Source organism: Aquarana catesbeiana, linkage group LG08 (assembly GCF_042186555.1).
Source record: "Aquarana catesbeiana isolate 2022-GZ linkage group LG08, ASM4218655v1, whole genome shotgun sequence".
Lineage (NCBI taxonomy): Eukaryota > Metazoa > Chordata > Amphibia > Anura > Ranidae > Aquarana > Aquarana catesbeiana.
The window spans coordinates 162,835,845-162,853,380 of NC_133331.1; positions in this window are offsets into that span (position 1 = coordinate 162,835,845).

A 17,536-nucleotide genomic window follows, 5' to 3' on the forward strand; every position below is an offset into this window, starting at 1 on the left:
CGCTTCCTCTCTTCCTCTTCCATCAATACTGCTACACCAGCTGTTACGACAGCTGTCATCAAATAATGCAAAGATAACATTGTCGTCACAGGACACAGGAAACTTGGAATCAGGAAGAGAACAGGAACAACAATTATGTCACAAGAGCTGATTAGCTCTGATTGAACACAGGCAAAGTCGCCTGTCCTGGGGGCAACTTGAAGTCGTGTTGTAAGTCGCTCAAAGTTGCGTTGAAGTTGCCTTGCAAAGTCACACTAAAGTCATGTTGCCCCTGTGTGAATCGGCACTAAATGAACAAGATGAAATTAGAAGCTGATTGGCTACCATGCACAGATGCACCAGATTTTGCACTCTCCAGTTTTAGTAAATCAATCCCAATGTGTTTAGGAGAAACAAAATATACCTGTGCTCAGATCCGATCCCAATAGCTTGTCCATGCATATAATCTACCAGGTGCTAAAGGGGTGTGACCACATATTAACACTAACAATACTGGGTGAACCCTGTGCATACTACTATACCCCTTCAAGCAAACTTTGCAATAAAAAATAGGAATGTTTACTTCACACTTATTGTAATACGTGTTTAAGCTGGCCAATTACGTCAAAGTAATCCCTCTTTAGTCAGTCCTACTCTGCTTTGCACTGCAATGGGTTTAGGGGTATAGCAATTTTTTCATGTCTATAAAATCAATATGAAGAAAATCGATAAAAGCTTTTACTACACATGCAGATAAGATTTATTTATTGATGTAATATAAGTATTAGTAAGATATGTTCTATTATGAGTAAAAATGCATGGTCAAAACCAGAACTCATAAAGACATATAAAAAATCGTTATGAAATCAGAGACACAAATCCATATTGGAAGAGATCTACTAAATCAATGTATCCACTTGGGATATACCCTTTCAAATAAAATACTACAAACTGCAAGAATTTAAAAATTGAAATACAGAATTTCATTTGTAAATCAATCAGTCTATGTAAAATATGAGCCATACCTTGCTCATAATAGCCTCAGATGATCTAGTTCTTGTTTTTGACAAGTGGAAGCAACTACAGTGTGATCAGTGAACAATCTGCACCATTGTTAGCATAGTTCTGTAAAAAGATGTTTCTAATACACCAAGTATATACTTTTGCATTTTGCCAATATGTACCGTATTTATCGGCGTATAACACGCGCCGGCGTATAACACGCACCCCAAGTTTAGGAGGGAATTATAAGGAAAAAAATGTTTTAAGGAAAAAAACTTACATTTAAATGCCCATCAATGCAGCCTTGCACAGCGTCCATCTGCATGCTTGTCCAGTGTCATTTGCAGCCTTATGCCGCGTACACACGGTCGGACTTTTCGTCTACAAAAGTCCAACGGACGCTGACGGACTAAAGCTGGCTGGTAATCCGATCGTGTGTGGGCTTCTCTGGACTTTCAACGGACTTTTTCAGCCTCAAATCCGACGGACTTTAGATTTGAAACATGCTTCAAATCTTTCCGACGGACTCGAGTCCGGTCGAAAAATCCGCTCGTCTGTATGCTAGTCCGACGGACAAAAAACCCACGCTAGGGCAGCTATTGGCTACTGGCTATCAACTTCCTTATTTTAGTCCGGTGTACGTCATCACGTAAGAATTCGACGGACTTTTGTGTGATCGTGTGTAGGCAAGTCTGTTCGTTAGAAAGTCCGCCGCAAGTCCGTCGAAAGTCCGTCGAAAGTCTGTCGGACAGGCTGTTGGACTTTTGTAGCTGAAAAGTCCGACCGTGTGTACGCCCCATTACAGTCATTTGCAGCCTTGCAGTCAGCAGCCTTGGTGTCATTTGCAGCCTTGCACTCATTTGCAGCCTTGCAGTCAGCATCCTTGGTGTCATTTGCAGCCTTGCAGTCAGCAGCCTTGGTGTCATTTGCAGCCTTATCAGTGTCCATGTGATGCCTTGCAGCTTTTACAGTGATGATCTGCAGCTTTCTGTGTCCATTTGCAGCCTTGCTCAGGCTGCAGTTAAATTGCAGTGACTTTTCATTGTCACTGCAGTTTGAAAATGGCGCCGCCGGTGCCGAAATACACAGAGCCGGTCCTCGGCTCTTCTCGGCGGCTCTCGTTCACTTTCAGCTCCACTTGTAGTCCCGCCCGGGATGGGCGTGACTGTGAGCGGAGCTATCCGAACCTAGCCGAGTACACTCGGCTAGGTTCGGGCGGCGCTCGAGTGAAGCCGAAAGTGGTCGAGAAGAGCCGAGGACCGGCTCTGTGTATTTCGGCACCGGCGGCGCCATTTTCAAATCGCGGCCGGTGATTTTGAAGATCAGTCAGCGGGGGATCGCAGGGGATCAGCGTATAACACGCACCCGCGATTTTCCCCTGATTTTAAGGGGGAAAAAGTGTGTGTTATACGCCGATAAATACGGTACTACAATATTGTTTAGTCATTTAAGTCCCTGTTCCTTCAGAGTAATGTGTGTACTCCATTTCGTTGCAGCCAATCCTCTTAAAGCACCCTAATTTCACCTACCTCTACATTAAATACATTAAAATTTTATTTGAAGAAAAAAACTTTTTTTTTTTTTTTTTTAGTTTCAATATTTTTAAGAACATTTCAGCAGCTATAAATGGAATGAAATAACATGTGCTCATTTGAATTTTTGTATGTAAATAAGAAGGAATAGAAGGCGATTACAGAAAAGATAAAAAAAGGAAAAAAAGAAAAGGATGGAAATCTGCAGTTTTTACATAATTCTTAACTAAAATAATTTAATTCTGCAAACATTTGATTGTGAACGATGATTTTTCCATAGACATGATTTTCCTTTAATTCACAAATCTGTATTTGCAAGACTAAATGCAATATTGAAGAATGCTTTGGCACTTCTTTTCCGCTATGCCCTGTAGGATACAAGCACACCGGCTTTGTAAACTATGACGTATATACAGAATGTACTTGAGTCAGTTATGTAACCTCTCCCAAGGTGAAGAGGATTCAGTAAAGCATACTCTTTTTATTTATTACTAAAACCATTTTGCTTGCACATACCTTACAATAGCCAAAGCATGGTAGCCTGTACTTCTAAATATAAGTAATATATGTATGTATAGGAGGCTGGAATATACAATGGTAATACATTAGTTAGCTGCACTTGCAAATACTGTTATCAAGCAGAGATGAACCCGACACAATCCTGCTGTTCACTATCCATCGCCAATAAATATTTAATATCCTAATGGCTTTGATGACTTTTTTGTTAGTCCATTAATGACATATGTAGGAAGCAGTAGTCTAGTATTATTTATGTATTGCTAATAATTTTTCCACTGATGACTAAATGCTTTAGTATGCTACATTCTAGACCGGCAAACAGATGGCAAAGTAACGACACTGCGTCGCTTTAACTGACAATTGTGCGACACTGTACCCAAACTAAATTGATGTCCTTTTTTTCCCCCACAAATAGAGCTTCCTTTTGGTGGTCTTTGATCACCTCTGTGGTTTTTATTTTTTGCGCTATAAACAAAAAAAGAGTGACAATTTTGAAAAAAAAAAAACAATTTCTTACTATTTGCTATAATAAATATCCAAAAAAAACTGTAAAAAGTCAAATTTCTTCCTCAGTTTAGGCCAATATGTATTCTTCTACATATTTGTGGCAAAAAAAAATCCCAATTTAGCTTACATTGATTGGTTTGCGCAAAACTTATCGCTTCTACAAAATAGGTGATAGATTTATGGCATTTTTGATCTGCGATTTTTAGCTGGACTGTGACATTGCGCTGGACAGATCGGACACTTTTTTTGATACTTTTTTGGGACCAGTGATATTTATACAGCGATCAGTGCTATAAAAATGCACTGATTACTGTATAAATTACACTGGCAGGGAAGGGGTTAACACCAGGGGCGATCAAAGGGTTAAATGTTCCCCGGGGAGGTGCTTTCTAACTGTGGGGGAGTGGACTGACAGGGAGTAGAGAGAGATCGCTGTTCCTAATCACTAGGAACAGACAATCTCACTCTACTCCCTGATAGAACGGGGGTCTGCTTTGTTTACACTGGCAGATCCCCATTCTGCCTCTCTGTGGAGAAATCGCGGGTGGCCAGCGGACATCGAGTCCGCCAGACCCGCCGATTGGCTCCCCGGCTAGCAAATGGGCATGTCGGAGGTGCCCGACATACAATGATGGCGATTTGTACAGCCGAGCCAACCTGCCGCAGTATAACTGCAGCAGCTGGTCGGCAAGTGGTTAATCAAGTCATGGAAATGATTTGCAAATTGAAAGGGTTACATGGGAGCAGAAACAACATTTTCTCTATAGTATACAAGACATCAATAAGTGTCTCCACCCTCACCCAAAAATGCCAACATGCCAAATAGCAGATACAACACAACAGTAGCTTTGGATTGGGGCTTTACAGGCATTTCAACTACTGGATTAATAATAATCCAGTAGTTTAAATAACTGTAAACTCCCAGTCCATGCATCTTGTTTACATATATTGTATTAGACCACATGTGCCTGAATAGGTAGCTGCCTTCAGTTAAATCCTTCCTCCCATGTAAGGCTATCAAGATTAAACAATTTAGTACATTTAGTAATTAAAGCTGAATCATTGCCAGGCTTTATTGCTGTCTTTGGGGAAATTTTCCCTTAATTCCTGTTCTGGATAGAGAGATTTCCTCAAACCATGTGTCACCAGGACAGGAAGTGGGGTGAAATCTCTGCAATGGGGTCACAGACACTTTTGCATAGACAACACCTTGATAGCAACTCTGTCACTTTTCCTTATGTCATCACCTATCTTTTCTTTACTATTTGATCAGTTATCATCCGGGCATAAATATTACAGGTTTTACTTGTGTCATCAAATGGCCCTGGTGAGAAATCCTTGGCTTTAGATTTATGCTCATATTAAATAAACATTCACAATAAGAAGCACTGTTACCATTTTCTATAGCAAGCAGACATACTGTCCCTTTCATTTTTCCAATGTGGTATAGGAAGGTCATTTTAAACTAGAAGTAACTTAACAGCCTTACATAGTTGTCTCTGATGACATAGCAATATCCCAGAAGGAAGTAGTAACAAAGCAATCTCGCATGGCAGGCTCTCTGATAATATATGGACATCTTTTATAATATGACTGCTGGTATAGTAACTTGAGGCATTTATTTTGACCATCACATGTTATAAGAAGCAATTTTCTAGTTTTCTGAATAAATGGCTCTTATTTTTATCTTTATTTTGGGATGAGCTAATGTGCCTAAGTTTGGTTTAGTTGGTGTTTGTCAAATCCATCAAACAATTCCAAAAAATAAACCTGAACCCCACTGAAGTCCATGATAGAGGTGAAGCATGAAAATCACTTCTGGCCATTTTCAAAGCTAATAGTCAAGGTATTGTCAACAAAGGATATGTGGAGCTAGGCACTGGAATGGGGTACATGTACCAAAGCAGAAAAAAATATGTTTAAATACCATACACCAGGGTGGGGGGTCCTCCATTTTTATGTGAGTTTGAGGGCAACATCAGTAAAATACCAATCCTTTCAATTACATTCTTTGAGATGCCTTGTTCTGTACACCAGATGTTTTATACTGGTTATTTGTACCTGTGTTGTTAAATTTACATGCAAATGTGTAATTTACTTAAGATAATCATATGTGGTGTGCAGACTCCAGCTAGCGTTCCTTTTTGGTATTGCTGCAGTTCTATTTTATTGTTTTATTGTATGTGTAACTAAGGAAGTTGTCAGCAAGCAGGGAATTTCTAGGTAGAATCTTGGCAGGAAGTGAACCATCCACCATTCTTTTCAAAACATTGCAGGAAACAACACATGTATTTCTCTATCTATCGCCATCACCCCTTAGAGAACTTAAAAAGTAAGTTTTTACTATCCCATCTTGTACTGTATATCATTGTTTATGCAAAGTATGCTGTATTGTATGCAATATTATACTTATTGAGGTCTATTTCTGTTATTTTGTAGTTTCACCTGGCTTGTTCTAATAAAACTGAGATCAAAGAAATATGGGATCTACAGTTATTGGGATAAGCAGGTTTAGCTATCTGCTCCTTGAGACAGAACAGTGAAATTTTTAAGCTGACCTCTGAAGAGAAGATAAGCTGAGTTCGGAAGTCTGTACAGCCCGGGGCAACGCAGTACCCATACAGTCAGAAGCCTTAAAGATACAGGCCTGCGGCAGGCGAAGCAGGCAGCCATGCTACACAGAGATGCGCTCTGTCAAGCAGCATCGACACTAGAACGGTCTCTATACAGCAAGACAGCTTCTTCCCCGCAGTGATGTCTCACAATGGGACATCTTCTTACAAAACACGTTCACGAGCAAGCTCATCTAAGTCATCTGTCGCAAATGCAGCAGCTATCGCCGGTTCAAAAGCCGAAGCAGCAAAAGCCAGGGCCGCATTCGCAGACCAAAAGTTGCAGATAAAAAAAGAAAAGACCCGCCTTGATGCAGAAAAGGTGAGACAGGAACAAGAGAGAGAGCAAGAAAGAGTACGCTTGGAGCAAGAGAGAGAGAAGGAAAGAGTACGCTTGGAGCAAGAGAGAGAGAAGAAAAGAATACGCCTGGAAGAAGAGTTAGCCCAGCAGCAAGCATCTCTGAAATTGCAGCAAGCTATCTTAGAAGCCAACATGGAGAAGTTGGCAGTAGAAAGAGACGCTCCCACCGCCATTGCAGAAGCTTTAGAAGCAGCCGTCTACGATGAGCCAAGAGTAAGCAGCAGCATACCCGGTCTAGAGGAGGACCAACAACATTCTTCACAAGGCACGTCAGATTATGTCTACCAGCACTGGAACCCAAGGAGCATCCCAAAACAAGAAATTCAATATGACGTCAGTGAGTCACATCAAATAAAGGAGCCACGAGATGACCTGGGACCCCAACGCTGCAAGCAAGAAAAATCTGACAGAGTTCCAGACTTTCCAGTTCCAACCAAACCTTCTACTCCACAAGGTACCCAGCCTTCATACAAACATCAAACACCAGTTTTCACTCCAAAGGTGTATGCAACGAACAGGTACGAACTGCCAACCTTATGTAAGTTTGAACCCAGCGCACCTAAAGAAGAGACTTTTACCAGGTATGCCTTTACACCGCACCACAATACACCAGCAGCCTACCCCAATGCCAATCAGGCTACTGTAGACTTTGCCAAGTTTCTGGCCAAAAGAGAGTTAGTTACCCAAGGACTTGTCAAATTTAGTGATCGCCCTCAACACTACAGGGCGTGGCGATTCGCTTTCATGCGTGTCATTCAAGGTCTAGATTTATCCTGCGGGGAACAGATAGAACTCCTTGTAAAGTGGCTTGGCAATGATTCTGCTGAACATGCCAAAAGGATCAGAGACATTAACATAAACCACCCTGAGATAGGTCTTACAAACATCTGGAACAGACTGGATAGATGTTATGGCTCACCATTGGCTATAGAGAGTACACTGTTTAAAAGGATAGAAGACTTCCCAAAAATACCTAGCAGAGGTTACCAAAGACTCAGAGAATTCAGTGACCTGTGTATGGAGTTACAAATTGCTAAAGCAGAAGGAGACTTACCTGGCCTTTCTTATCTTGACTCTGCTAGAGGTATTAACTCCTTAGCACAAAAACTTCCTTATGAGTTACACGAAAGATGGATTACTCATGGCTGTAACTACAAATGAAAACACAATGTGCCTTTTCCACCCTTTAGTGAGTTTGTGGACTTTGTAGACAGACAAGCAGGAATGAAAGATGACCCCAGCTTAATTTTTCCAGTGTCTTATACCACTTCTTCTGGCCCTAAACAACTCAGAGCTCCAGTAACAGTGCACAAAACTAAAATTTCTTCCCACAGATTTGCAGAGTCTCAGCCAGAGGATCAAGACAGCGACCCTACTAAGTTCTGCCCTCTACATAAGATGCCACATCCTCTTCTGGAATGCAGAGCCTTCAGGACAAAGACCATCCAGGATCGCAAAGCTTTTCTCAAAGAGAACAACATCTGGTACAAGTGCTGCTCTTCGTCCACACATTTCGCCAAGGACTGTAAGGTCGGTGTCAAACGTACAGAATGTGACAGCACAGAGCACAACACAGCTTTACACCCAAGGCCTACTCCAAGAACTTTCCCACCTGTTCATAGGGACAAGGAGCAAGGCTGGGAGACCAAAGACTTTAGTACAGACGCCATAGCAATCACTTCACAGTGCACTGAAGTCTGCAAAGGAAGTACAGGTGGCGGGTCCTGCTCTAAAAACTGTCTCGTGAGAGTTTACCCAAAAGGACATAGGGACAAAGCAGTCAAGCTCTACGTCATCTTGGATGATCAGAGTAATAAGTCACTAGCCAGATGTATGTTTTTTGACATTCTAAAACTTAAAGGCCCCAGCAACTCTTACTCCCTTAGGACTTGTGCAGGTACAGTGGAAACGGCGGGGAGAAGAGCTGACGGCCTACAAATTGAATCTATGAATGGTAAGACATGCCTACCCTTACCGACCATAATAGAGTGCAACCAGATGCCAGACACAAGATCAGAGATTCCCACACCAGACGCAGCAGCTCACCAGACTCACTTGAATCACATAGCACATCTCATACCAGAACTAGATGATCAGGCTCAGATAATCTTACTCCTAGGAAGGAAAATCTTGCAAGTCCACAAAGTAAGAAAACTGATCAACGGTCCTAAAAATGCCCCATATGCCCAAAAACTGGATCTCGGGTGGGTCATTATAGGTGATGTTTGCCTGGGAGGTGCACACAAACCTGCATCTGTTAATAACCTGCTCACTAGTACCCTTGAGAGTGGTCGTCCTACTCTTTTCCAACCCTGTCAAAATCACATCCTCATAAAGGAGCTACCACACAACAACCCTGTACCTCTTCCCTTCCTAAGTCCCCTCTGTGACAGCAATACCTATGACAATGACCAAAGCAACTTAGGAAGCACAGTGTTCCAGAGAACAAAGGAAGATAACCAGGTAGCAATGTCCATTGAGGATAGGCTCTTCTTAGAAGTTATGGAAAAGAGTATGGAGAAAGACGGGACTAATAGCTGGGTTGCACCTCTTCCCTTTAGACCACAAAGACGACGTTTGCCTAACAACAGAGAACTAGCATATAAACGTCTCACTTCCCTAACACACAATTTTCAAAGTAAACCAGGGATGAAAGAACATTTCTTTTCCTTCATGGAGAAAATATTCCAGAATGGTCATGCTGAGATGCCCCAAACCTCAAAGACTCAGAGGAATGGTATTTACCCATATTTGGGGTCTATCACCCTAAGAAGCCAGGGCAGATTAGAGTGGTGTTCGATTCTAGCGCCAAGCATGAGGGTATCTCTCTAAACGATGTCCTTCTCTCTGGCCCTGACCTTAACAACAGACTATTAGGAGTACTTCTTGGTTTTCGCAAAGATTCAGTCGCATTCATGGCAGACATACAACAAAAGTTCTATTGCTTTCTTGTTAAAGAAGAACACTGAAACTTTCTGAGGTTTCCCTGGTTCAGGGACAACAACCCCTCTGGAGACATCATAGAATAGACATCATGAGGGTGCACATATTTGGCAACAGTCCTTCCCCTGCAGTTGCTATATATGGCCTCAGACATTCTGCTAGAGTGGGAGAGTCAGAGTATGCGTCAGATGTCAGACAGTTTGTGGACAAGGATTTCTATGTAGATGATTGCTTGAAATCACTACCCACAAATGAAGCCGCAATCAGTCACCTCAAAAGAACTCAGGCAATGCTTCCATGTTCCAACTTAAGACTCCACAAGATTGCTTCCAAAAAGTAGAGAAGTTTTAGAAGCCTTTCCTGTCCAAGATCATTCTAACGAGTTAAAGGACTTAGATCTAAGCACAGACTCACTTCCAATGCAACGCAGTCTTGGTTTACTTTGGGACTTAAGATCTGACATGTTTACTTTTCAAGTAAACACAGAAGAAAAACCCTTTACCCGTAGAGGTGTCCTGTCTACCATAAACAGCCTGTATGATCCCTTAGGCTTTGCAGCACCTCTCACCATCCAGGTGACAGCAACCTGTGAGTCGCTAGATTGGGACCACCCTCTCCCCAACAACAAAAAGAACCTATGGCTAGAGTGTAAGAACTCACTAACAGCTCTATCCAACCGTAAAATTCCACGACCATATGCCCCTCTGCCATCTGCAGACGTTCAGATGCAAGGACTTTGTGTGTTTTCGGATGCTTCTGTTAAAGCAATTGCTGCTGTAGCTTACCTGAAAACCATAGACACTAAAGGACAATGCCACATAGGGTTTATAATGGCGAAAGCAAAACTTGCACCACTTCCCGAACACACCATACCCTGGCTGGAACTTTGTGCTGCAGTATTGGCTACAGAGCTAGCGGAACTCATTGCAATCAGATGCCCAGTGAAACTCATTAGTTCTGACAGAGGGTCTAACTTTGTGGGAGCAGTAAAAGAACTGCAAACTGCTTCCAACTTGAGCGTTCTCAGTGTAGAAAGATACTTGAGTAAGCAAGACTGCACGTGGATCTTCAACCCACCTCACTCTTCTCACATGGGAGGTGTTTGGGAAAGGATGATAGGCATAGCCCGCAGAATTCTTGACTCTGAACATCCAGTGGTCCTCACACCTGCCATGTTACTCACGCAAAAGACTAGTCTTGCCGGTGCTCCAGCTGAAGAGTTTTGTGAGAAGGACCTTTACAAACGTCAATGGAGACAAGTGCAAACCCTTGCCAATACCTTCTGGAACCGGTGGAGGGAACAATATATATCTACTCTACAAGTAAGGAGAAAGTGGCACACTGAAAAGCCTAATCTTAAACCTGGTGAAGTTGTGCTCATGAAAGATTGCCATTCACTAAGGAATATGTGGCCTTTAGGTTTGATCACCAAAGTACTGCCAAGCAAGGATAATCATGTCCGTAAGGTCGAGGTCAAGATCTTTCAACAGAATGAGGTTAAAGTATTCTTGAGACCAGTAACTCTGTTAGTGACATCACTTGATGTCAGGCGGGAAGTGATCTGTCCACCAGATGTTTTATGCTGGTTATTTGTACCTGTGTTGTTAAATTTACATACAAATGTGTAATTTACTTAAGACAATCATATGTGGTGTGCAGGCTCCATCTAGCGTTCCTTTTTGGTATTGCTGCAGTTTTGTTTTATTGTGTGTAACTAAGGAAGTTGTCAGCAAGCAGGGAATTCTGGGTAGAATCTTGGCAGGAAGTGAACCATCCACCATTCTTTTCAACACATTGCAAGAAACAACACATGTATTTCTCTATCTATCGCCATCACCCCTTAGAGAACTTAAAAAGTACGTTTTTACTATCCTATCTTGTACTGTATATCGTTGTTTATGCAATGTATGCTGTATTGTATGCAATATTATACTTATTGAGGTCTATTTGTTATTTTGTAGTTTCACCTGGCTTGTTCCAATAAAACTGAGATCAAATAAATATGGTATCTACACTTATTGGGATAAGAAGGTTTAGCTATCTGCTCCTTGAGACAGAACATGCCTGTCAACTCTGTATGAGTTGTTATGTAACAATACAATTCTTAAGCACAGCATCAGTGAAACCAGATTCTGGCATTATATATTTTGCACATTTAACAAATGTGCTTAATTTGACATTATTGCTTGCCTTAAACATAGCAGCAGAAGCAGCACCCCAATTAAATTCATGACAATGTTTTTTTAAGTACAACCCCAATTCCCCAAAAATTGTGAAGTTGTGTAAAATCTATATGAAAACAGAAAGCAATGATTTGAAAATCTCATGAACCCATATTTATAGAATATAGAATATAAAATAGAAAACAGAAAACATAGAAAATGTACCTTTAAAAAAAAATAAATAAATAAGGTAATTTTGAAATTGATAGCAGCAACACGTCTCAAAAAAGTTGGAACAGGGCAACAAAAAGCTGGCAAAGTAAGTGGTATTAACAAGGTAGAGCTGGAAGAATATTTTGCAACCAATTAGGGTAATTGGCAATGGGTCAGTAACATGACTGGGTATAAAAAGAGCATTTTAGAGCGTCAGGGTGCCTCTGAAGTAGAGATGGGTAGCAGTTCACCAATCTGTGAAAGCTGCAACTAAAGTTAGTCCAAAAATTTCAGGATAATGTTCTTTAACATAAAATTTCAAATACTTTTAAAATATCATCTACAGCACATAATATCCTCAAATGATTCTGTGAATTTTGAGAAATCTCTAAGCGCGAGGGACAAGGCCGAAACACAATATTGGATGCCTATGATCTTCGGGCCCTCAGGCGGCATTGCATTAAACACCGGCATGATCCTGTGATGGAAAAAAACTGCATGGGCTCAGGAATACTTCCAAAAATCACTGTCTGTGGACACAGTCCGCTGTGCCTTCCAAAAAAGCAAGCTAAAGCTCTATTATGCAAAGATAGAATATGATCCAAAAAGGCTGCAGTCTTCTCTAGGCCAAAGCTCATTTAAAATGGTCTGTTCCCAAAATGGAAAACTATTCTGTGGTCAGATAAATGGAAATTTGACATTCTTTTTCGCAACCATGGGCACCATGTCCTCCTGACTAAAGGGAAGCGGGACCTTCCAGCTCATTATCAGTGCTTGTTTCAAAAGCCTGCATCTCTGAGGGTATTGGGGTACATTTGTGCATATGGAATGGGCAGCTTATACACCTGAAAAGGCACCATCAATGCTTAAAGATATATCCAGGTTTTAGAGCAGCATATGGTCCCATCCTGATGTTGTTTATTTCAGGGAAGGCCTTGCATATTTCAGCAGGACAATGCTAAACTGTGTACTGTATCTATGACAATAGCATGCCTTCATAGTAGTGGAGTCTGGGTGCTTAGCCGGCCTGCATTCAGTCCAGACCTTTCACCAATTGAAAATATTTGGCACATCTTGAAATGAAAAAAGACGGTCCAGGACTCTTGAGTAATTAGATTCCTATATCAGGCAAGAATGGGACAAAATGCCTCTCCCAAAACACCAGCAACTGACCTTCTCAGTACCCAGATGTTTATAGAGTGTTATTTAAAGAAGAGGGGATGCTACACTGTAGTAAACATGGCTGGGTCCCAACTTTTTTTAGACGTGTTGCTGCCATCAATTTCAAAATTACCTTTTTTTTTTTTTCTTAAAAATGATACCTTTTCTCAATGTAAACATTTGATATGTTTTCTATCGTGAATAAAATGTGGGTTTATGAGATTTACAAATCATTGTATTCTTTTTTTATGTAGTTTTACACAACGTCCCAACTTTTTTGGAACTAGGGTTGTAGTTTTGGATGTGATAACTGATTTTTTCATCCAGCAGTAATAGGTCTGAATTGACCGGTGGAAGTAGCAGCGAATAAAGATCCAAAATGTTACGGAAGTTTGCTTTCACTCTTTACTACTTTTTTTTGCAGTATCACGTTGCATTGCCCTAAAAGGTAGAATAAAATGCTGAAAGAGTGCACAAAAATGCCTCAGAACAACATCTCCACATTCCCTAAAACCTGTATCCCAATTATTCCCAAAAAATACAAAAGGTATGTGTTTGGTAGAAATAGGCTAGTGTCAGGATAATATGTGAGCACAGAGAAGGCAGAAAATAGAAAGAACTGTGTAGTGTTGGACTTTTTCTATTGTATTTGCTGTCAAAATTGTGGTATGCAGCCTCTGTAAAATACACTAAAGAGCTTGGTGGGAACTGCAACGCAATAAGACAAGTCAGCAGCAAATTTTAGGCACTCCACCAACTTTGGGGGCCTACTAATATGCCCTTTTCCACCTCTTCCTACTAAAGGATGCATAGAAGCCTTTTTTTATGTGGGCAATAGGGATGAGCTTCGTGTTCGAGTCGAACCCATGTTCGACTCGAACATCGGCTGTTCGATCGTTCGTCGAATTGCGAACGATATGGGCCGTTCGCGCCAAATTCGTGTGGCGCGTCACGGCCCATAATTCACTGCGGCATCGCAGTGCATTGCTTGCTGATGATTGGCCAAGCATGCACTATGACCCGCATGCTTGGCCAATCACAGCGCCGCCTTAACAGAGAGCCGTAATTGGCCAAAGCCAAGGAGGCTTTGGCCAATTATGGCTCAGGGGATTTAGTACACGCCCCACACTATATAAGGCCGCCTGCACGGCGGCCCTGTGCAGTGTGTTCCGGTGTGCTGAGAAATAGAGAGAGAGAGAGACAGTGTCATTTCATTTGAGTTAGCTAGATTAGGCAGGACAGTCAGTCAGTTAGCTGCACTTAAAGTGTATTGTCTATATATATGCATCCCAGGTGTTGCATATATATATATATATACACTGTATTCAGTTTAGCTAGATCCGTTCCTGTTATCTTCTAGACTATTTACATTTAGTGCAGTGCGTCCTGCTCACAGTGTTCAGCTAGATCCGTTCCTGTTATCTTCTTACTGACAGGCAGGCTTGTCTTGTTACAGTATTTTGAAGAAAATTACTGGTGTTCTTTTGATCCTATTAGTACCACAGTCAGGCAGCTAGACTATTTACATTTAGTGCAGTGCGTCCTGCTCACAGTGTTCAGCTAGATCCGTTCCTGTTATCTTCTTACTGACAGGCAGGCTTGTCTTGTTACAGTATTTTGAAGAAAATTACTGGTGTTCTTTTGATCCTATTAGTACCACAGTCAGGCAGCTAGACTATTTACATTTAGTGCAGTGCGTCCTGCTCACAGTGTTCAGCTAGATCCGTTCCTGTTCTCTTCTTACTGACAGGCAGGCTTGTCTTGTTACAGTATATAAAGCTACCTGAAGAAAATTACTGGTGTTCTTTTGATCCTATTAGTACCACAGTCAGGCAGCTAGACTATTTACATTTAGTGCAGAGCGTCCTGCTCACAGTGTTCTGCTAAACCTACAAGTTAGTGGGGTGCGTCCTGCTCACAGTGTTCAGCTAGATCCGTTTCTGTTATCTTCTTACTGACAGGCAGGCTTGTCTTGTTACAGTAAATACAGCTACCTGAAGAAAATTGCTTGTGTTATTTTGATCCTATTAGTACCACAGTCAGGCAGCTAGACTATTTACAGTTAGTGCAGTGCGTCCTGCTCACAGTGTTCTGCTAAACCTACAAGTTAGTGGGGTGCGTCCTGCTCACAGTGTTCAGCTAAACCTACAAGTTAGTGGGGTGCGTCCACCTCACAGTGTTCAGCTAAACCTACAAGCTAGTGGGGTGCGTCCTGCTCACAGTGTTCAGCTAGATCCGTTTCTGTTATCTTCTTACTGACAGGCAGGCTTGTCTTGTTACAGTAAATACAGCTACCTGAAGAAAATTGCTGGTGTTCATTTGATCCTATTAGTACCACAGTCAGGCAGCTAGACTATTTACAGTTAGTGCAGTGCGTCCTGCTCACAGTGTTCAGCTAAACCTACAAGTTAGTGGGGTGCGTCCACCTCACAGTGTTCAGCTAAAGCTACCTGTAGAAGGTTGGTGGTGTTCTCATACTACAGGCAGGCAGTTGATTTTGCTAGCTGCAGTATCAGTACATATATATATATATATATATATATATATATATATATATATATATATATCCCAGCTTAGTGCAGCTACAGGCCATTAGTATGTCTGGAAGGCCAAGAAGGAGAGGCAGACAGTCACAAGCCAATAAGAGAGGGCAAGCAGGCTCTGTGTCTAGTGCTGGTCGTGGAGACGGTGCATCCTCATCAGCACGTGGCCATGGGACACGCTTGGCCTTTTTTTCGGCAGCTGGCCATGTTGAGCCGCAACATGCAGAAGACTTGGTGGAGTGGATGACCAAGCCGTCCTCATCCTCCTCATCCTCTCTCACCCATGCCCAGGGTACTTTGTCTGGCAAAGCAGCGGCCTCTTCCCTCGGCTCAATGTCATCAGTGACTCCTTCCCTAGCCCCACCATGTCCTCCTGAGGAGTCCCTCGAACTGTTGACCACAGTGTTGGGTACATGCTCCAGGAGGATGCCCAGCGTTTGGAAGGCTCTGATGATGATACTGAGCTCGATGAAGGCAGTAACATGAGCACGGACAGAGGGGGTGCCCAAGAAGGACAGCAATCTGGCAGTCATGCTCCCCCTGCTGCAGCATACTGCCAGGTTTGCTCCAGTGATGAGGAGGGAGGGGATGATGAGGTCACTGACTCAACGTGGGTGCCTGATAGGAGAGAGGAGGAGGAGGAGGAGGAGGAGGTGGCACATCACCAGCGAGGCAGGATGCCCTCCAGGGCCCAGCCTAAGGGCAGCACATTGACTGCATCACACCCCAAAGCTCCACATGTGCAGGGCACTGCAGTCTCTGCGCGTTATTCAAAAAGTTCTTTGGTGTGGGCCTTTTTTGAGACGAGTGCATCAGATCGCACCGCTGCTATTTGCAACATATGTCTCAAGCGTATCTCGCGTGGCCAAAACATCTCCCGCTTGGGTACCACATGCTTGACCAGACATATGTTGACCTGCCATGCAGTTCGTTGGCAAGCGTATCTAAAAGACCCACACCAAAGAACAAAGAGGACCTCTCCTTGCTCCTCATCAGCTGAGATTTCCAACCCCACTAGACCTTCAGTCCTCTCTGAGACCTGCACTGAGAGGAATGAAGGTGTAGAATTAGGTGTGTCACAGCCAAGTACTTGTGGGCAATCTGATTTTGGTACACCGACGTCAGATTGTACCAGGCAAATTTCCCTGCCCTCAGTGGTAGGTACCCAAACGCCACTTTTTCTCACGGAAGGCGATTCCGGCTCTCTACCAGCATGTGGAAGGCAATGTCCATGCCTCGCTGGACAGGGCGGTCAGCGGTAAGGTGCATATTACCGCTGACTCATGGTCCAGCAGGCATGGACAGGGACGTTACCTAAGTTTCACGGCGCATTGGGTGACTCTGCTGGCAGCTGGGAAGGATGCAGGACAAGGTGCAGTAGTGTTGGAGGTTGTTCCGCCGCCACGCCTCCAAAATGCTAATGATTGTGACACACCTCTCTCCTCCACCCCCTCCTCTTCTTCTTCCTCCATGGCCTCTTCCTCGGAACCAGCGGTGCTCCGTAGTCGTTCAAGGGGCTACGCAAGTACGCAGGCCAAAAGATGCCATGCGGTGCTTGAGCTGGTGTGCTTGGGGGACAGGAGCCACACTGGGGCAGAGGTTCTGTCAGCTCTGCAGGGGCAGGTTCAGAGGTGGTTGACGCCACGCCAACTTAAGGCAGGAATGGTGGTTTGCGACAATGGCACCAACCTCCTCTCTGCCCTCCGACAGGGACAAACGACCCATGTGCCCTGTTTGGCTCACGTCCTTAACTTGGTGGTGCAGCGGTTCTTGGGCAGGTACCCGGGCTTACAGGATGTCCTGAGGCAGGCCAGGAAAGTCTGTGTGCATTTCCGCCGGTCATATAATGCCAGTGCTCGGCTGACGGACCTCCAAAAGGAGTTTAACCTGCCCAAGAACCGCCTAATCTGTGACATGCCCACCAGGTGGAACTCAACGTTGGCCATGCTGCAGCGGCTGCACACGCAGCAGAGGGCCATCAATGAGTACCTGTGCGACTATG